Source organism: Bactrocera oleae, chromosome 6, assembly GCF_042242935.1.
Source record: "Bactrocera oleae isolate idBacOlea1 chromosome 6, idBacOlea1, whole genome shotgun sequence".
Taxonomy (NCBI): Eukaryota; Metazoa; Arthropoda; class Insecta; order Diptera; family Tephritidae; genus Bactrocera; species Bactrocera oleae.
Window position 1 is genome coordinate 36,440,296 of NC_091540.1, and position 23,123 is coordinate 36,463,418.

The 23,123-nt window shown below is 35.5% G+C and overlaps 1 protein-coding gene across 5 annotated transcripts in view; it reads left to right on the forward strand.

Moving 5' to 3' along the window:
- The window catches only part of LOC106621288 (uncharacterized), a 186,277-nt gene that overhangs the window by 21,122 nt on the left and 142,032 nt on the right, over positions 1-23,123 (forward strand). For all 5 annotated transcript variants that reach the window (XM_036363394.2, XM_036363411.2, XM_036363424.2 and 2 more), the window contains exon 2: positions 4,153-4,205. The gene's annotated coding sequence lies outside the window, so the exon portion shown is untranslated. The remainder of the gene's footprint in view (positions 1-4,152; positions 4,206-23,123) is intronic.

Sequence of the window (23,123 nt, forward strand, 5' to 3'; positions counted from 1 at the left end):
TCCTGATGAAACCGTTCTCTCTTTTCTTCGCTTAATCTGGAGACTTTTTATTTGCCAAGAAATTTTGCATTTTTGCATCAAATGTTTTTCATTTGTACGGTAAACTGATACTAGTGTTATGAGATTTCTTTCTTTAAGTCGTGAAGCAAGGAGTTCTAATCCTTTCTTTGATATACCAAGATATCTATCAACTCATTTAGGTAAGTTTGGTTGAATGGTCGAGGTTCATTGTCTAAAAGAGCTTGTGGTGTAAAATTTAATATAAAGTCACCACAAACAGCACAAAAACTATTCGGATAATTTAAACAAGTTCTCTTTAATGTAGACTTAGCGGTTTATTCATGAAGTTTAGTAATTTCTTGCCCAAAACTTACTTCAAGTAAGCCGAGTTATTTCAAGAAGTACCTGTATCACTAACCTGAGTTTAGATGAGATGAAAATTTCAGTGTAGTGTTGGAAGCGATGGAAAAGGCCACATTTTAACTTGCATAATTTCAGCAATCAGTTTCAAGGTAATACATTAGTTTCATTCGACAGCCTGAGTTTTACTAATATTATATGTCAGATCCAAGGAGAAAATTGACAACAACCTTCAAGATATAACTTTATATATAAGAGCACATTTATACCCCAATGCATCGCTTTAAACCTAGGGCCTTACAAAAAATTAAAAACAATTGAGTTTCTCAAGGAGTGGTTACATTTGTATAAATAATGTATTGTATGTATTGCGTATCTAACAGTTTTCAATATATTTTAAATCTCTACACAATTTATGCCCCAGTTACTGACTTTACACATCTTTCTAATAATTCATTGCTGACATTAACAAGAAAGCTTTATTTGCCAGTTTTAAACACACAAATAGTTTTATCCTAATGCATTTATGAAGTTAATGAAAGCAGTCCGGTACTTTCACCCTCATCTACAGTGAGCCGAAGTATAAAAGTTAAACAACAATGTACTCGTAATACTCCAATGCAATCGTTGTTGGTAGCTGTTATGAATATTGTTGCGACCGGCACAATTGAATTATTCATGTGAAATAATTCCATATTATTGATGCAACAAATGTGCACAGTAACGTTCAATTTAACGTAACTTACATGCTGCAATCGGAAGCTTAGTCATTAATAGCACAAACCTTGCGACTTCTCGGTATTTACGTAGAGATGCAACTCAGCCCTCACGGCTTAATACTATTGTCTTCATAAGCATATAGTCGTTTGATGCAACAGTATTGCCGTGCCGCATGTCCACAACGGTCGACCGAAAGCAACATACATATGCACACATGCCATTCGTAGCAGCCACCACTCCACCTTATAACCTTCGTCAATCTGTATCTAAGTCCGCTTTCTCGCTATCGAAACGGACTGCAGTGATTTTTATGCAAAAAGTAAACAAGCAGCTCACGAACCAAAAAGGACAACGAGTTGTTTGTATATACCCAAACTTACATACAAAAGTATGCATAAGGAAAACGGTCTACGCATAGGAATATAGTACATGTATTGCTGAGCAGATTCTCGATAACATTTGCACATTGCATCCTCATATGATGGTATGTATGAGTGGATATTCCGGGACAGCAGACGTTAAATATGCATATTATTCCGGCATCTGTTTTAAAGTGCAAGTGTGTTGGGTTTCAGGCGTTTTTTCAGCGTCAATTCAATCTAGCTTTTCTTTTTCCTAGTTGTTGTGAAGATAGCAACTGAAAAGAATACGAAAAACATTTTATGACTTCGACGCGGGTTATCAAAAATCCTGACGACTTGAATTGCTATCATTAAGGCAAATGTGCAGAGATTTGATTTCACCAAAATCGAAACGTATTGCCGTTTCTATCCCTACTCGTTTCTTTTTAGAGATTGTGCAGACTTAAACGTAAAAATTATGAAAAAAAAATATTTAATGTAATTCGTAGGCAATTCAATGAAGTAAAAGTCCCGAATAGTAATTCGCAATATTACCATATCATTATTGTTATTTCTAAAACATGTAAAATATAGGCAGCTTGAATTAAAAAAAAATAAACTAAAACTGAGTTTGTGGTCGCTAAAACTATTGGTCAGATACGTACCTGTCACTTTCTTTATTTCCAAAAATTCATCTAGCCATAGACTCTAAGGTCTGAATATAGTTTCGTGCTTGCCACTGCACTTCTATAGGTTTGCATCTGATGAAAAATTTCGAAACACATATTTTTCTGATAAAAGTGTAATACTCATGGTTTTGACGAACATTTACATAATAAAGAACTATGGCAAGGTAACGTCCTCAAACACACTTCCATCGAAAGTTCTTTAGACTTTCGTCATTAATTCTTTAACTCATATATAATATTTGGGATATCTCACATACTGATACTATAGGTATATAACCGGGGGCTAGGAAAATGTGAAAACGACTTTCATAATTATACCCTGAACAAGGTTTTCTTAATTTGCCACGAACTTTGTAACACCCACAAGGAAACGTCGAAGACCCTATTAAATACATATATATATATATAGGATCAGCATGATCAGCTGAATCGATTTAGCCATGTCCGTCTGTCTCTCTGTCTAGTCGAACTAGTCCGGCAATTTTTAAGATATCGATCTGAAATTTTTCCGACGCTCTTCCCAAGAAGCTGCTTATTTGTCGGAACCGCCGGTATCGGACCACTATAGCATATAGCTGCTATACAAACTGAACGATCGGAATTTGTATTTGACGAGATATCTTCACGAAATTTGTATGGATTATTGTCCAATCTCCGAAGAAATTGTTGTGAACGAGCCATTATAGCATATATAATATATACATATTTATATCGCTGCCACTACAACTGGCTGATCAAAATCAAGTTCTTTAAAAAGCCTTTTGTATTTGTAAAGGGTAACATAGCTTTGGTGCAACCGAAGTTAACGCTTTTTCTTGTTTTTAAACTGTTTTAGCGCAATAAAAAGTGCTATGAGCATCGGCACTTGAAGAGTTGAGTTGTTTTTAAAATTTCTTAGCAACATTTTTAATTGTGGTATGTTAAAATTATTTCAGACGTTATCGCAAAGTGACACCATTGAATTACGTATTTTAAACAATATTATTTAGTATTCTATGTATATTTAATATATACTAGTGGACCCCGTCCACACGTTGCTGTGGCTAAGGTATACATTAATTACATACTATTAAATACAGTAAAATTGTCTGATTTGCTCTTATATATCGTTGACTTTCAGTATTTCGAGTTCTGCGGTCTAAGTTTGTACGTCTGCTTGGTGGAATTTTTAAAAACGAAATTCCAACTGAAAATAAAAAATGACTCCCTTATATTTTCTGTTTAACCATGTATACAAAATTTTAATATTGTGTAGTCATCAAAAGTTACTAAAAATCGATATTATGCTGTGAACTTACCGTGATTAACACTTTTTAGCAAACAACAAACTTCTTAGTCTTTAAAACAAAACAAACTTTATCAAAACCTTAATAAAATTATTGTTAGCGCTATGTTAGGTCATGTGTGTCAGATTACCACATATTACTAAATAGGTTATGCGAAGTTTGTATACTGCGTTCTGAAATCTAACTCATAGTATACATATTTTATTATTATTAAATACTTTTATTAAAATAAAATCATTACTGGTATTATTAATATTACCGTCAAAGTCGGTACATTTAATTGTGGCGAGTAATTTTCAAAAATTAGTAAATTAGTGCGATAGAATTTAATTAAGTAATCACATTTCCGAACAAACGGTGCTCTTTCAGTATAGTCTATGGCTGTGAATGACGATGACATTCGTTACGCTCGTTTTTTAAAACATGCAAAATTAAATGTATTTTTTCAATCTTTCTGAGACATTTTCTTAATATTTTTTTTCCGTAAGAACCTTCTACAGAGTATTAGGAAACTACAAAAAAAAACAAATCGGTCTAGCCGTTCTCAAGTTATGGCGTGACAACGGGAAACGGGTTTCATTTTTATATATATAGATAAGGTAGTCCAATGAAGTTCAATGAATTTTTTTTATCATACCTTACCTGTTATGTTTTTTTGGTCTGTTTATGATGTTTCGCCATTATTTATTGTATTTAAAAGTTATTTTCGTGCTATTATTATGTATAAATACTTTAAGAAAATTTCATCTTTTTCAGAGGTCCATCGAAGATCACACATCATCAGAACGGAATTTTGTCATTGCTCTGAGGTAAGTTTTATAACTACTTGTATATTACCTTTCTTATAGTGTATAGAAACCAATAAGAATTAGAATAAGAGCTTAAGTCCATATATGAATATATACACTGACACCACTCTCTCGAAGTTAAAACTTCCTATGAGTTGACAAAAACAATGTGCGCAGGCGATTCATGTATGAACAAGAAAAAACGTTAACTTCGGTTGCACCGAAGCTATAATACCCTTCACAGGTACAAAGGTTCCTTACAATAACTTGTATCAGATCTAATTTCGTAAATCGGCAATACAAAATAAAATTTTTTTCCAAGCAGGCACTGTACTCCGATCGTTCAGTTTATATGATAGCTGTATGACATAGCGATCCGATCTATACAATTTCTTCGGCGATTAGATTATTGCCTTAAATAATAATCCATGCCAAATTTCGTAAAGATTCCCCGTCAAATGAAAGAGTTTTCCATACAAGCACTTCATTCCGATTGTTCAGTTTGTGTGGCAGCTATATGCTATAGTCACTCGATCTAAAGAATTTCTTCGGAGATTGGATTAATGTCTTAAATAATGATACGTGCCAAATTTCGTGAAGATACCTTGTCAAATGAAAGAGTTTTCCATACAAACACTTGATTCCGATTGTTCAGTTTGTATGGCAGATATATGCTATAGTGGTGCGATATCGGTCGTTCTGACAAATGAGCAGCTTCTTTGTGAGAAAAGGACAGGTGCAAAATTTCAGATCGATAGCTTCCTGAGGAACTAGTTGTATATATACAGACAGATGGACAGATGGACAGACGGACAGACAGACAGACAGACAGACAGACAGACAGACATGGCTAAATCCACTCAGCTCATCATGCTGATCATTTATATATATATTTTATAGGGTCTCCGACGTTTCCTTCTGGGTGTTACAAACTTCGTGGCAAACTTAATTTACCCTGTTCAGGGTATAAAAATAAGCATGAAGTCTGCGATAAAAAGAGTCTAATCTAATAAAATGAAATGTTACAAATACGTACGATATTTCGTAATAAACAAATTATTTACAACAATAGTAGGGCTCAATGCAATATGTGCTATGTACATCCTTTATATCATATTGTGACTGATGTCATTTAAGAAAGAGAGGATCTATAAAACTTTTAATAGCCTCCAATAGTAGAATGAAACTAGCTTTCAGAATATTTGTTAATATATAAGAAAGTGTCTCATGTATGTACTGGATGCTCTGCTTGCAGAAAAACATATATATTTTTTTGAATTTGTATCACCGATGGTGGATACTCACACAATGCAGCATAAAACCAGAAAACAGCGTCTATAACCGTATTTTCAAAGTTCAACAGATATTTTGTTTTTTACTTCATTCCCTCTGGGATGTGAGATACCTACATTGAAAATTTAAACACAAATGCGTGCTCGTTTCTGGCAGCTCTTATATATGTTTATACTTGTACATATATGAGTATTGTTGTAAATATTAGGTCAAGTAAAAACATTTGTCCGATTTAAGTCAAATATGCGCCGTTTTGTTCGTAAACTTGTTGCCAACGAGATGTCAACTTCATTATACACCTCTCGTAGAAGACTGAAATCCCACCAAACACACAGCAAAACCTTCCTGGCCGTCAATTCGGTCTTGGCCACTATCTGGGCCGCTTCCCCGAGCTTTGAACATGACCGTTTGCGCTCGATGTTGTCGTAAGTGACCCATTTTTCATCGCCAGTCACAATCCGCTTCAGAAACGGGTCGATTTTGTTGCGATTCAGCAGGGATTCGCAGATGGAAATTCAGTCCATCATCTCTTTTTGCGTTAGTTCGTGTGGCACCCAAACATCGAGCTTCTTTTTAATCTAAAGTTATGCAAATGGTTCCAAACGGTTTTCTGGCTTATCTTTAGTTCCTCAGCAATTAAATAAGTGCTCACATGACGGTCTGTTTCCACTATTTCCATGATTTTATCGCAATTTTCGACGACAGGCCTTCCGACGCGTGGTGCATTTTTGACATCGAAATTACCGAAACGGATGCTTACAAACCACTTTTGTGCTACACGTTCGTTTACAGTATCGGGCCCATAAACTAAATTAATTTTTTCAGCCGCTTTGGCTGCTTTTTCGCCATGATCGAAGAAAAATAGCGAATTTTCTCAAGTCAATGAATCGAAAAACTGTCAAAGACAAATTTTTAGCGCGAATAAACCGTATAGTATGACATGATGCGACACGTAACACTAGTACTATGGACAATAACGCCATCTCTTAGATAAAAACCGAGCGAAGTTTTTACTTTACCTAATATATATTTAGCGAGATGGCACTAGGGCTTACTCGCTAAATATTTATTTACAATAATAGTTATATATGTATATATACATATATACCGATATATGTGTATATATAGTATATAACTACTCATGTTCCATGGGAAAAAGATGTTACATCCTATCGTAGTTAGTATTTATTTGGTATTAATAATGTTTTCGCTGCAAAATTTTCCCAGAATACCCCGAGGTTGTTGGCATTCAAGGAAAGTCTTAAACAAGGTAAGAGAGCCAAATGCCACGTTATCACCATCGCCATCATCAGTTGCGAAAACGTTGAAATTTTATTGAAAACGTTACACGATTGAGTAAACAAACAGTGATGTCGGTGACGACAGCATGTCGCCTAGAAGCACTCACATTCCGTTGCAAAGGCTGCCATTTCCCTTGAGCAACAGTCTCTAATGGCGACCACAGGCAAATCATCTATAGACCACACACATACAGTCGTCATGTGACACACGCCTGCAATTCGCAGAGATTACAGTGCAAGCCACCTCGAAAACCATCAACGTCGACTCTTTTGATGACTGGTCTAGCGCTAGGGCAGCCACAATGTCGTGAGTTCTCCGCAGACGATTGACTTGTCTGGTGGCCATTAAACTTGGCAACAACTGGTGATGTCCTAACATGTGCTAGTGCGCGTGTGGCTAGAATATGTGAGTCCACAGTTGTGTGTCAGTCGCTTTGTAGAAAAGTGTGTTTGTTCAGACGGAAAGTTTGCTGGGCTGGGTAGTAGAGCTCTAGTAGTTTTCATTGGTTTGTTTACCTGAATGCCTGAAAGGTAATAGAGAGAACACATGGCTTTCATCATAAAATTTTGCTGCAATCGTTGACCTCTGCTTCCGCTTCGACAGCACTGCAGTCGGAGATATTGACGCGTAGCTACTTTTTTATTTTAATTCAGCGGTTGAGATTAGGAAGAAGATGCGTGGTATGGGCATTTCACAAAGTCTACGTAAACGCATAGATGCAGTGCAAACAAACAGTACACATGGGGTTAGTGTACTTTGAGGAATGTTTAAAGCGCCTCAAACTTGTTTACTCACTAGCGACAAGTGCATGTACCTACATGTACGAGTTTTCAAATTAAAATGGCAAGTTCAGTTACATAACAGATCTTATAAAAATTTGAAATACAGTTTTATATAAAAATTAAGATTAACATGAAAAGAAGAGGAATTCGCGAATATCTTTCTTGTGCTTAAACGGGAAGTTGAGGCCTAAGTGCGGTCGAATTCTCGGGCTCACCGCCCGATAGCGTGACTATCGCAAAAGAAATTAATGATTATGTAGAAGAAACTCGTAGACAATTATTTTCACCCGAATTGAACTCGCAGTTTAGTTTTGGAATTGTTGAAGATCCAACCGATCTTAAAAAATGAAAAAAGAACAATCTCTCTGGTGATTCGATTTTTGTTTTGGTGAAGGAATCGTGCAGTACAATGAAAGAGCACTTGGATGTTGCATCGATAATTTTTCTTTTTCGATGGCGGCCGTCAAGAACTGGTTAAAGGAGTTTCAACATCGTCGTTTCACATGCCAAATTTTAGAAAAAAGGTCCTACATGGTTAAGTCAAATGGGCTTTTCCATCATGACTACACCCAAATTGGTTACTTCAGCCATCTTATTCTCTAGGTTTGGGCCTGACTAATTTTCTTTTGTTTCCAGAATTAGAAAAAGTGGTTAGACTGGCCGGTCAGAAATTTTAGTCAAATGAGAAGGATACTTTGAAGACCTCCAAGTGTATCGAGAGATACACGGAGGTGAGACGGGCCAAGTATATCGAGCTAGTTGGAAGCCATATTGAAAAATAAATCGACATATTTTCATTGGTATTATAAATAATTATTTAATATTTGACCCCCTTGAGACGTACGCATATTCTCATGTATTTTCTTGGTATAAACGATAAATATTATGCCCAGTTACCCTTTTGGAATAAGTTTTTCTACCTTGAAAAGAGCTTTAAATAGTTGCTTCATATTTATGGACATCTGTTTACTATGTGGCCTTTACACAAGACCCTGTCTTTACAGAAAAGTAGAGTACGCCCGTATAAGAAACGTTAAGTCATCACTACCAGATGTGTTCCGCATAACACCAATATTTCTTTTACTTCCGACATCTGCTTGTTCTCCCTTGCTCCCTTGCTTTTGCAACTACCGGTTTCTTTGGACGATTTTTGCTACCGAAAAGTGTTTTTCCCAGCGTTTATTATTTCCACAGAACTGACAAACACGTTAGTCACTAACAATAACAATTGTCACTCGAATTTTGATAATAATTCTTTCAAATAAAAAACTTTTAATAAATAATTCATGTTATTTCGGCTTTTGTTCTCATTATATTAATTATATTTGATTATCTGCATTTTCACATACAATTCAGTTGTTCCACACCTCACTACTTCATTATATTGTAATAGTTTAATCTTTGTCGTTGAATTACGCCATTTGAAATTTAGCATGTGGTTAAGATGAATCCCGATCAGAGCACTTCTCGAGTAAAACACTTTCTATAACTAAAAATGTTAAAGAGTTTTAATCAAGTCGTCCTTCTAGTGGTAGTTAAACCTGGACATACCCTTTCCAGTCTTACATTGGTCTGATTCCAAATGGCAGGTACTGGCATATTTTTTGTAGGTTTCTCCATTGTATCCACATACAGGATCGTAAATTCTTGTACAAAACTTGGTGCAGTTCTCCGATTGCACAGAAACTACTCCAAGAAGGATTAGACCTTAAATTTTATTCGAATTATTTTATTAAAGCAAAATGTACTTTCTGATATCAAAAAAGAAGCTTACCAGTAATTACTAAATATATTATTTTCATTGCTTAAGTAACAACGCGAAGTTCAACTCCGATCTAACAAAGGCTTCTAGAGACGGTCTTTTATTTGATTTACGTCGCGCATACACATTCAAATACGGGCAAACCTATGTACGTATTAATTCCACAGTGCTGTTCAAATATTTAACCATATGGCAACAAAATAAATTTTTCTCCACTCGATTAATGACAAATTATGTGTTCAGCTTAAATATTTCTGGGCTTGCGTTAACAAAATATTTAGTAATTTTGGGAGACCAAGCTTACGAAAAGACTTGACACTCCTTCAAATACTATAAAGCACGTTCCTAGGTGAAGCTTTATTTAAACCACTCTATACGAACAACATATTGCAGTTTATACTTTTTCGGTGACCTTTGCCGAGCTTCTGGTGCCACCTGTACGTTCGTCTGTTTGATACTGGCTATTATAGCCGTAGCCATGAACCCTCTGTTTAACCTCACATATTGCACATATTTTGTTTAAAACAACCCCCTTTCATATAATCAATATTGATTCCTGCAAATTTTTTCTCAACAACGAACAAAAATTACTTTGTTTGAACAGTTTTTTTTTCATACTGGTATGAATTAATTCCGTGATATAAATTCTACAAATCAAGCTAAAAAATGTGTTAATAAACAAGTAAGGAAGGGCTAAGTTCGGATGTAACCGAACATTTTATACTCTCGCAAAGTCAAATAGTATACTCGTTTGAGATTTCTTTGCGGATTGACTGATATTTTCGGTAGAAGGTCAACTATAGGCACTGGGGTCCACATATTTAGTACTTACGGGCTTGAACAGTTTTGGTTCGATTTAGACAACTTTTGGCCACAAGGTGGCATACTTTGATCGCATTATTCGCGCTTATCCCGATACAGTCATTGTTGCCTGATTTGCATAGTGGAAAGTGCAAAAATCAGATGGAATTTAAAATGGTGCTATATGGGAGGTAGGCGTGGTTGTAGTCCGATTTCGCCAATTTTCGCAATATAACATAACAATATGTAAAGAACGTTATGCACCGAATTTGGTTGAAATCGGTTAAGCAAATCCCAAGATATGGGTTTTCAGCGAAAAGTGGGCTGTGCCACGCCCACTGCCTAATTTTGAACGCGGTTCCTATAAAGTCATCTCATACCATCTCAGAGATAAAATTTAATGTCTCTGGCGTGTTTAGTGCTTGATTTATCGCGCTTTTAGTAGTTTTTAACAGTACCGTTATATGGGGAGTGGGCGGAGTTGCCACCCGATTTTAACTATTTTCACAAGGTCAATAGAAGTGCTAAAAACATTTGCTTCCAGTGAATTTTGTTATTATAGCATTAGCGGTTTTAGGAGATATGTACACGGACGGACGGACGGATGGACGGACGGACAGACAGTCACCCGGATTTCAACTCGTCTCTTCATCCTGATCATTTATATATATACAACCCTATATCTAACTCGATTAGTTAGGTGATACAAACAACCGTTAGGTGAACAAAACTATTATAGTCCAGTCATTATAGTAAGTTCACCACTGAATTCAGTTACCCAGCTGTGAGTCTGTAAATACTTGTATATTGACACCCTAAAAGTTGTCTCAAAACCTACATATGGGTGTACGCAACTATTAAATTTCAAGGTCAAAGGTCACAAAAATCGGTTTTTTGCGCTTTTTTTGTAAATATTTAATTTCCTATGGGTTTTTTGCTATTGGTATTTATTATCAATATTGTAGAAGAGAAAATTCTCTACAAATTTTGTTTAAACATTTTTTTCATACGGTGAACCGTTTTCGAGATAGAGGGCTTAGAGCGCGCGGTCACAGCATCACTTCATGTCAACCGGTGCCTCCGATCAAAAACGCGCCATATATAGTTGATGAACTATCGATAAATCAATGATTATAAATATTTGTCAATTTTTATTAACTATTATATTATATTTTATCATTTTTTCCTAACCTATCCACTTTTTATTCAGTATTAATTTTTTTAACAACACTTACCTGCCCATGAAATTGCAGAATTGTTAATGAAAATATAGGAATTATATTTGAATTTAAACCTTATTAATATTAATAACTTCTTACATAATAAAAAATAAATAAAAAAAATTTATTAAAAAATATCATTCAATACATTTATTTTTATTAAAAGTAAAAAAATGGAATAAAGGGTACAAAAACTACAATTTATAATTTTAATCATCTTCTTCCTCTTCATCGTCGTCTTCCGGCTGCTGGTAAATTTCAAACTGGTCTTCATTATCGTCTTCAACGACATTTGTTTTAAGTTCTTCCATGATTTCGGGGTCAAAAGTTCCATCTTCGTTAATGTCGCTCTGATATGGTAGAGCATTGAGACAAGCTTGCCCATTACATTGGCCACAAGCTAAAGAGCATTGCAAGCCCGCTTTCCTGCATCCGCATCGCGAACCACAATCACTCTTTCAGTTGCAGAAAATTGTATTTAGCAAATGTTCTGGAGCAGGTGGTAAAATTGTCATGATAGGCTCCAGAAAATCGTTTCGCATTGCCCAACCAAATACCTGGGGTTCCAAATCATGCCCTAACCAAGTTTGAACTTGATAATATACACGTTCGAAATGTTGATGAGCAGCTGCACTTGTTGGTGGAATATTTGAAAGCTGCACAGGTTTATTAAGTTTTGTAGACTTGACGTAATCACATATAACGAAGATGATCGAGACTTTTCACAGATTTCGGAGCATTATAGACTGCCAATAAGGTTTGAGTTCCACTCTCTAATAATCTCTGGGCCGAACAATTTTCTTCCTCAAATGCTGCAGCTAGTTCATCCAAATTGGTCAGTTTCTCAAAAACGTTTAAAAATGTTTTTTTTTCCCTTTTTAAAAAGCGCAGAAGTTGTGTCACATCCACTTAATGCGTGCAGAAATAAAATATGTGTTTTGGAATAAGGTATATCTCCGTTTTTATATTGCCTTTCCCAACTTTTTTAAAGAAAATTTCTTGTTCGTAAGACAGTGTACGCCCAATTAAAATGATGAGTAAATCAATATATTGTCCTATTATTTACAAATTTACAGATTTTAAAGAAGATGCACTTAATTATTTTCTAATTAAGATATCATTAGTGTTAATGGTAATATAATTATAGTAAGATTTAAGCTTTTCCCTTCATTATTTTTTAATTTTAGGAAACGGTGATCAGTATTATTGAATAGATAAAGATTTAAGGCATGAAGAAAATGATAAAATATAATATAATAGTTAATATAAGTTGACAAATATTTATAATCATTGATTTATCGATAGTTCATCAACTATGTATGGCGCGTTTTTGATCGGAGGCACCGGTTGACATGAAGTGATGCTGTGACCGCGCGCTCTAAGCCCTCTATCTCGAAAACGGTTCACCGTATGAAAAAAATTTTTAAACAAAATTTGTAGAGAATTTTGTATTCTACAATATTGATAATAAATACCAATAGCAAAAAACCCATAGGAAATGAGATATTTACAAAAAAATCGCAAAAAACCGATTTTTGTGACCTTTGACCTTGAAATTTAATAGTTGCGTACACCCTACCATATGTAGGTTTTGAGACAACGTTTAGGGTGTCAATATACAAGTATTTACAGACTTACAGCTGGGTATCTGAATTCCGAGGTGAACTTACTATAATGACTGGACTATTATACTCTGTAGCAACAGGTTGCGAGAGTATAAAAAGCAATTTATAATTTTTTATATGGGCAGTAGGCGTTGTTGTTGTCGGATTTTCTCAAGATCTAACTTATAATTGCTCAGTGTCAGGCGCATGACATGAAGCTCTTACGTATATATAATTGCTACACTTCTCCTAAGAAAATTTGGTCCTACTGTTCTCTTTTTGTGAAGAAACTACTGATCAGTCTAAGAGGAATTAAACAAATTTATTTTACAACACAGGACAGACTTAGTCATCTGGCATCAAACGCAGCAGTACTGTAATCAATCCCCTACATAAAAAACACACAAAGGTTGCACTGGGTTCAGGAAGACAGCAACCATGATTGGAGCAATGTAATATTTTCAGATGTGTCAATCCCTTGAGACATGTTTGAATAAGAAAAGGAAATAAATTTATTTAAAGTAATGTTAAGGAGTTTGAGGTTTCAGAAAATCTGAGCGCCGATAAAATGATAAAACTGTAAAATTGACCATGATTGTATACTGCAAGTAGACAATGATCCGAAACATAGGGGCTGACTCCATACTGAAAGGAAACGAGAAAATCATATTGTTAATTTAGATTGGCCATCACAGTCACCAGACGGCAATACAATAGAAAACGTTTGGGGTTTAATAAAAGTCAAAATATCAAGAAAAAAATTGACCGTCAACAGAAGATTTCATTTCCAACATACCGGGAGGTCACTTCCCGTGGAATATGCGGGAGATTGGAACCAGTACAGAATAAGCGTCAGCTATAAGAAAACAATGTAATATTTTTTATAATTACATGTTTTTTTTAAATAAACGCTACCTACACTTTGGAAACCGAAAATCTTATTTTTTCAACGCACTGTTCTTTGAAAACTCCACTTTTTGAATCGATCCGTATCGACGGAAATTGTAACATCTTGCAACATTTCCATGATATTCAAATATTTTGTTATTTGCAACTGCAAATTGCTTTTCTAAAAATATTCCTGGTTGAGTGTTTTTATTTGACACTAACACCAAAGCTCGTGCCAGTGAATTACCGTTGTGTGGCTAAACAAGAATTCTACTTCCTGTCATTTGTCACAAGCAACTTGGAATGATTCCTTTCGGCAATACTTTTCCCGCCTACTACCTTCGTGACAAAATTTTTCCATTACTAGTCGACCCCAGCTAACAAACGCATTGTATCCACTCGTGAAGTTTCAACACGTTTTATTTATCCTATAATTTTGTTGCTCATACGCCAGCGCACACCATACCGTGGCCAACCGGCTGCCCACCTATAGAAATTTATGCAACACAGAACATATGAAAACGACAGCTACGCAGCAATACAAATGCCACGCACGCTTCTAAGCTCCGTTCTTTTGGGAAATGCGAAATAAATTTCTAGCGAACTCTTCGCATGTGTGTCTACTAATATATTCCCTTCGAAGCATAGCTGTGACTGCAAACACATGTGAGTGGCGGCTTTGGACCACTTCTCGATATCAAGAGTTTGTGTTGGCACAATTGCGATCCCTTTTCAATGAAAATAGAAGGATATACTTATGAACGCATATTTTTCATGCTCGCGCGTGTCTGTGTCGGTGTGGATGTGTGCGTGTGTGTTGAGCGAATTTCCATTTCTTGTCTTTTCATGTGTGGTTTTATGCAAAAATGTCGTCTTTTTAGCAGCGCACGCATACACGTATTTGGTGTCATCTGTTCCGGTCACACACAGGCTTCCTCTCTGCACAAGCTCCGATGCAAGCAAAACATCTTTCTTCATCTTTTGTATGTGTATTTGGTGTGGTTTCTCAACTCCGCCGCTCGCTCGGCACTTTCCACTTGTGAGCGCATATTCTTTATTACTGTTACTACCATACCTTTCGCACATTGCTCTGCCACTTGCAAATACTTTGCACATAACGGCACATTCAACTTGGCGTTTCCTTTATTCCTTTTAGCTGGGCTAACATTTAATTTACGGAATAACTTTTACTCCTTTCCTTCTTTAAGCGCAATTCTAGTTGTATCGCATAGTAGTGCCGCAATATACAGTTAGGTTGATACACCCACATACATATGTGTAGCAAGTGTCACTTCATTTTCCACACAATGTCGAATGACAGCTCGAGTTATGAGTGCGAACGGGCTTTGAAGTGTGCACCTAAGAGTGCCTCTTAGTTTACTTGAAACGCACTTCTTCACACCGTCTGACTGGCCAGGCAAGTTGCCGCTGTTTTCTACATGATTTGTTCATATCTCAACCAAGGCGACGAGTGCTTTTGTGAGGCGGATAAAAGAAATCTTATCCAGCCATTCAGTCCATACAGCCAATTCACACGTCCTCGGTTTTTTCTAATTACTGTGAAGAAGAGCGCACACTGGTTCATATGCTGAAGAAAATGAGCCGGGAATGCAGCGAGATGTTGTTTACTAAATACGATATATGATTAGTGAAGTTTAACAATATCTTGCAGTTGCGTTAAAGTTGCGAAGTATTCTATAATTGAAGCGAATTTCCCAGAGCATCAAAGCTCATTAATCTGCGTATCGGGTGCGTCGTAAACTTTGAATTCAGAACAAAGAGAGAGATAAGTTTTGGGAATATTTGTCAGACGCTATAGACTTGTTTTTCGAACAGAACTAATGATACAGCCTACCATAGCACTTACTTAAGTTAGCCGTAGTTAGTTATAATTGATCAGGGAGATGGGCTGATTCCATTTATCCATGTTAGTCTGTATATATGCAAACTACTCCCTAAGTTTTTTAGATATGATTTTGCACAGGTCCTGTTCTCACCAAGATACAGCTCATTTGTCGGAACCGACGATAACGGACCACTATAGCATATATCTGTACAATAGACTAAACAATCGAAATTAAGTGCGATCTTCAAGAAATTGGGAATGGATTATCGTCTAAGGCAATACTGCAATCTCCGAAGAAATTGTTTAGATCGAGCCACTGTAGCATATAGCTACCATAAAATTTGACCGATAATAAAGATCTTATTATATTCCTTAATGCTTTAAAAAATGCACTTGTGAAGGGTATTATAGCTTTGGTGTAATGGAAGTTAACGCTTTTTCTAGTTTCTTGTCTTATTTAACTGGCCGTTTTCAAATTATTTCGACTTGCTTTTTAATACAAATACAAAAGGGACATGTATGCGATAAAATAGATTTTTTTTTAGTTAATTTGATTGAGATTTATTAGTGATTTGTTGTTATTAATATAACAGCGTAAGAGAGAAAAAGAGAGAATGGAAGCCGAGGAAAAAAATATATGCTTTAAGTAATGATAAGGTTTTCTCTTTCAAAATTTGATGAACAGCAGCAATTACTTCATGTCAAGAGCAAATTTCAGCTTTCTCTAGAATACTTTCCAATAGAAATGTGTGCACAGAGTAAGGTAGAGATTACTTAAACAGTTTATGAAAATCCCGCAGACTTTTCAAAAACCTTAGAATCAAATACAGAAATCATATACTCCTCATCAAAAATCTATTAAGAAATTAAAACGATAGCAAGTTAAGAAGGGGTAAATTCGGGTGAAACCGAACATTTTTTGTGGAAAGATCAAAGGCGGGAAAATACTTTCAGGTATTGCAAGCCTTTATATTAAACAAGTAATAAAGTTCGGGTGTAACCGAACACTCTCGCAACTTGCAAGGATCAAAGCCGGAACTTCAGTAACTTCAGGTGTTGAAAAAACTTTATATTAAAAAATTTTGCGAAAGAATTCAACATTCATTATTAGACATAATCGTGAATAGATTACATTCATGTGTGGTATTTTATTTACCCATATTATAGGTCGTAGGCTCTTAGTTTCAACACTCAAGAAAAGAGGAAAATTTTTATATTTGGAAGATGAAAAAAAATGAACCAGAGGATCGGGATCGAACATCAAAGTAGATCAAGCGCTAGACCAATTTCATTCATATTCTGCACTAAAAGACATTATTTTTAAAGAATTTTGTCCACTTATATAAAAGTATATTAAAATATCAGACTTTTTAACCAACAATAGCCCTTTGAAGTCAAATGAAAAGTAAAACAGAACGGAATCACTACACCACTTATATTGGAGGTAGGCGAAGATCTGGACAGATTTCGGTAACCTTTTCCATTACCAATGTACACTCAAGAACATCATCGAAACATCATTATTGGAAGTATATGGGGCTTGGTTAATTCGCTGAAAAATTCCACAAATTTTCGGCATTAAACTATAGTACATCCAGTGTTATATTTTCACTTAGTTTTCGTAGAGTCAACTGGATCTTTGAAAATCCTTATACTCGTGTTAGTTATATGGGAGCTGGAACAAATTTTTTTACGATTTTATCTATTTTAGGCACAAAACACTCTGTCAGTGGAAAGAGATTGTTTTTAAATTTCATTAAGATAACTCACATTTTGAGCGATATACCTATGTGATATAGAATCAACTGGAAATTCCTTTTTATACTCTCGCAACTTGTTGCTACAGAGTATAATTGTTTTGTTCACCTAACGGTTGTTTGTATCACCTAAAACTAATCGAGTTAGATATAGGGTTATGTATATATAAATGATCAGGATGAAGAGACGAGTTGAAATCCGGGTAACTTGAGTAAAAATTGAGATATCTTTATGAAACTTGGTAGACATATTTCTTGATACCGTGAGACGGTTGGTATTGCAGATGGGCGTAATCGGACCACTGCCACGCCCACAAAACGCTATTATTCAAAAACAAATAAATTGCCATAACTAAGCTCCACAACAAGATACAAGACTCTTATTTGGTAAACAGGATCACAATAGGGAGGGGCATCTGCAGTTAAAATTTTTTTTTTAAGTGGGCGTGGTCCCGCCCCTAATAGGTTTAATGTGCATATCTCCTAAACCGCTAATGCAATCATAGCAATATTCACTGGAAGCAAATTCTTTTAAAACTTCTACCTACAGTGTGGAAATGGGTGAAATCAGGTGGCAACTCCGCCCACTCCCCATATAACGGTACTGTTAAAAACTACTAAAAGCGCGATTAATCAAGCACTAAACACGCTAGAGACTTTAAATTTTATCTTGGATGGTATGGGATAACTTTATAGGAACCGCGTTCAAAATTAGACAGTGGGCGTGGCACAGCCCACTTTTAGGTGAAAACCCATATCTTGAGATCTGTTTTCCCGATTTCAACCAAATTCGTTGCATGACGTTCTTTTAATATTTCTATGTCATAGTGCGAAAATGGGCGAAATCGAACTACAACCACGCCTATTTCCCATATAACACCATTTTCAATTTCATCTGATTTTTGCACTTTCCACTATGAAAATCAGGCAACAATGACTGTATCGGGATAAGCGCGAATAATGCGATCAAAGTATGCCACCTTGTGGCCAAAAGTTGTCTAAATCGAACCAAAACTGTTCAAGCCCGTAAGTACTAAATATGTGGACCCCAGTGCCTATAGTTGACCTTCTACCGAAAATATCAGTCAATCCACAAAGAAATCTCAAACGAGTATACTATTTGACTTTGCAAGTACATCCGAACTTAACCCTTCCTTACTTGTTTCTTTATATTATGAATATCAAATTACAGTTGTACCTATATCTTAATTTGGAGTTTAGTTGTAGCATGTTATAAGTTTTCGTATAATGCCATTTTATGGGCGTGCCAATGGTCCTATTACGCCCATTTACAATACCAATATAAATAAATACATACATATACCTATATCCGATAGGGGCACTTTTTGCATATTCACCTCAAATTTACACTTTCATCAAGTTTAATTTAAAACAATTTAACGAAGCTCAACTGGCGGCGAAATCTCCATTGAAAAAATCAACAAATTCACTTCCATCATTCTCGACGATGTTTTCCTGCTTACGCGAACTTTAAGGCCTTAACATGGTCCGGCCGGTCGCTGCCATTTCCTTTTTTCTCCATTTTTGTATTTTTCAAAGACGGAAGCATTTTTCAGCACTTTAAATAATTACAAAAATAAAAAGAAAAACTTAGAAATTCAGAAGGATAATAAAACGCATTTGCATAAATATTGCAGCCAAAAAAGTTGCGCGTATAAAATATAAATATATAAAAACGAGATGCCAGCCACGCGCAAAACAATAAAGCCAACAAGAAAGGCGCGAGCAAACACAACGCCAGCTACAATGAAAGCTACAACGACAGCAGCGATTTCTGTTAAAAATTAAATAATGGGAAAAACAGTCACAACAACAATGCGTATACAACGTATATACACACATAGAAAATAACGAATATAAAATGGCGCACAAAAAGCCACAACAAACACATAAATCTTTATTCATTACGTACAGCATAACGGCACAAAAACAAACAATACCGACTGGCCAGCCTCCATACTTCGGGCCTCCAAAGGCAACATTCCTAAATTTGAATGCAAAGCAGCTACGGCGGAATGGGAGCTATGGCAAGTAGCGTACTAGAACAACAACTAAAGCGAATAATAAACAAACAAACAATTGGAGTACCCGCATACTGGCAACGCTGGCAGTCAGGGCAACAGCAGCAAAATAGCTTCTAAATTCGCGTTGCCATAAAAATGCTGCAAATAATAATAATAATAACTGTAAAAAATATTATCATATATTACCTGTTTCTGTGTTATGTAAGCGGGTCTCTATGCGGTTGGCAACGTGACACACATATGTAGATATCTCTGAAGTTATGCAACGGCTGTGCAGTTGAGAGTACAAAGGGTGAGGAGGCGAGGTAACTCCCGTGTCTCGACACAATTCAACCTGTCGCTGGGCACAACTTCCGCGAACTGTTGTCGCCTTTATAAATGGAGCACAACGTTTGCAGGAGCCGCCACCACCAAAGCCGCCACAACTGCAACCGTTGCAGCATCAACAACCGCAGCGGCAGTTGACTGTAAATTTCAGACTTGTGGCGACGTTTTACAGATATTCGCGGTTGACTCATTGCTTTGTCGTTTGACTGCACTCGACAGAGCCGAGCCAGCGCGGAAGCCGGAGGCATACACGTGGTCCAGAAAACCGACATTCTTATGTGGTTGCTCCGAACAAGAACAAGCTGCATTCGCTGCGCGTCTTTAAACAAAATCGTAGACAAATTACGCAATATTTTATGCCGTTGAAAACCGAATAGCAAAAAATTAAAGATTAAAAATTAAAAATCAAATACATATGAAAATAATTATCATTAAATTGCATTAAGCATTCGGAGAGTATATTAATAATTTAATAAATTTTCCCAAAATAGTAGAGTTCCTTGAAGATTTTCATAGATCGAGTTTACACAAAATATTTGTCAAATTTCTTTCACCGCTGCCGGGAAACAAACGATGGGTTACACGGAAAATGAAAAACCTTTCTCTGGAAATAGCTCAGTATCTGCGATCCTTATACAGCACTAGGACTCTCACCTATAATTCGGGCATATACTTATTCGAATATTCGTCGTCGGCAATATTGTGTTTAAGCTATTAAAGAGCGTTTCTTGTGGAGTTATTTGAACTCATTGGTCTATAGCAATAAACCAGACTCTCTTCAAGCTTCAGAAGTTAATATTCAACGTGCTATTTATGACATACGATTTTATTTAGTGGAAAGAGTAATCGAAAAATGGGTTCATCGAATTCGTTCCTGCAAAAGAAGTCATGGAGGCCATGTGAATGCTGTTATTTCGAAAAAAAATCATATCAATCTTATTGGAATATCCTGAACAATTTTTGTGGTTTTGAAAGAAGTTGGCGGATTTGTTCGACTAAAGAATTTGGTGCAGTATACGAAATTTGTTGATTTTTATATAAAAATAAACAACATTTCAAGAAAAACCAAAAGTATTAATTAACAAACGCAAAATTCATATTCATACACCCTTAATTGAACCATATGGCAATGTCATAAATTAAAATTGGTATTTAGTGAGATATTCTTTCTTCTACAACAGCACGACCATTTCTTATTTCGCCTACGATAACTAATTTGCGAAAAGTAAAAAAAGCTCTGGCAAATCTAATGTTATTTCATCAACAGAAGCATAAAATAGCACTGATAATGTAATAACAATTAATAATTTAAAACAGATTAATCGACCTTACTTATTTTTTGCACAAAAAATTACACTTTGAACAAAATATTTAAATTTTATTGACGTGAAAGGTTTAAGTACGACAACAATGAAATTGTGTTCAACAGCGGGGTCACGGTTATATTAAGGTACATTACTGTTGATTCGGGGATTGTTTGTTATGTGTTTAAATTTACAATTTCGCGGAAACATATTATATTTTCATGCTCCACAATGATAACAATTATAATTTAACATTTTAAACCAATTTCATAGGGAGATATGCGGTAGCGATCCTTCCAATTTGCACATTAGATAAACAAGTATTCGACTTTATTAACTCGAAAAACGACATTTCGATAATAGTATTCAATTGTCAAAGTCTTCGTGCACACGCCAATGATTTTACCGACTGAGATTTCTAAAATACCTCCCTGTATAAGTACCAAATTTTGAATTTGTTGTGAGATTTCAACGTATTGATATTCGAAATTCAGGTGTTGCCATCTATCGTAATAAAAATGACAGATATTACGTTGCTACTCCTCATTTGCGAAAAAAAGTTCCTTACTCAAGTGTGACTGATATCACCGTATCGACAGCAGCAAGTATTGGGGACTTATGTGCAGTAGAGTGCAAAATCAACCCCAACGATAACAATAAGATAAGAAATTAATTTTAATAGCTATTTAACTTACCTATCACCAAATGCTTTAATGTGGGTAATCAAATTATTCATCGGAAAAACTTTACTGCCATTATCGAATTTTGGTTCACAAACTTCGGACGATGTTATCGGAGTACGCGTACAATATTGTGAACAGCCCGTACTTCTTGCTTTATTTTAATTTAAATTTTTCATTGTCATAAGCTGCGCCATTATTACAATTCCTCAACGATAATTTCTCTTTAGAAATGTAAATATAATATTATTAATATGAATACAGCTCCCGCTGAAAGAATGACATTGAAAAAATTGGTTTGTCCAAAAAAAAACAAAAAATTGTGCTTGGTAAAAATATTGTGTTACAATAACATTCATTGATTACAATACTTTCAGGTTTCTAATTTGCCAACATGAAGTTGTACTTCTTCCGCACGGAGGGATTGCACGCATACTGGTTTTCTTAGTCATGTTGTTTTCAAGAAGAAATATACATTAACATTCAATGCTATGAGCAAGAATTTAGCTTTATTATAAAGATAAATGTTTGCCATTTGAAGCAAGTGACCAATATTCCGCGGCTTTTATTCTCTTCCGAGGCGTCAATCGTCTCGCGCTTATTTGCGACTTCACATAATCCCACAAAAAAATATTTCGCTCGCCGTTTTGTTGGAATCAAAGGTCCACATCAACAGTCACTTTTTAAGGATGTTACGGCGTCTCAATAATGTCTTCTAGATTATCAGGTTTGGTTTTTCAGATGGAATAATTAGAGTAAAGCTTTGCACAAATAGTGGCCTTAATGTATTTCATCCAACAACCAAATTTGGCGAAATCGGACTATAACTTTTCAAGGACGTAAGCACCATATGTGGGAACCAGTGAATATGATGATTTTTTACCGAACATATTGGTTATTATAATTATGTAACAGCTGTCAAAAATACCAACTCCGATAATAGTATACTATTAAATACACAATGCTTTTACGAGAAGACCCTAAAACAGCGTTTTCTGTACTTCACTTGTTTTTAAGAAACAAAATACATTGACATTATAGTGGTGTTTCTGAAGCGCTTGTATATATGGTAATAATGTAAAACGCAACAAGAGATAACAAAAGATTTTAAGGATGTATACATACTATCTCAGCCATAATCTGAAATATTTGAAAGAACTACCTATTGTAGTATTACTAGTACTAGTAGTATTACTTATCACTTTCAGTTGTACCACAAACTCTTATTTGTAGAAACCAAATACTTTGAAAAATAAGCACCAAAAAAGTTGAATAAAAAGTCAGATATACCAATAATTTTGTGATCTCGCTGTAAGTGAAATAATTGT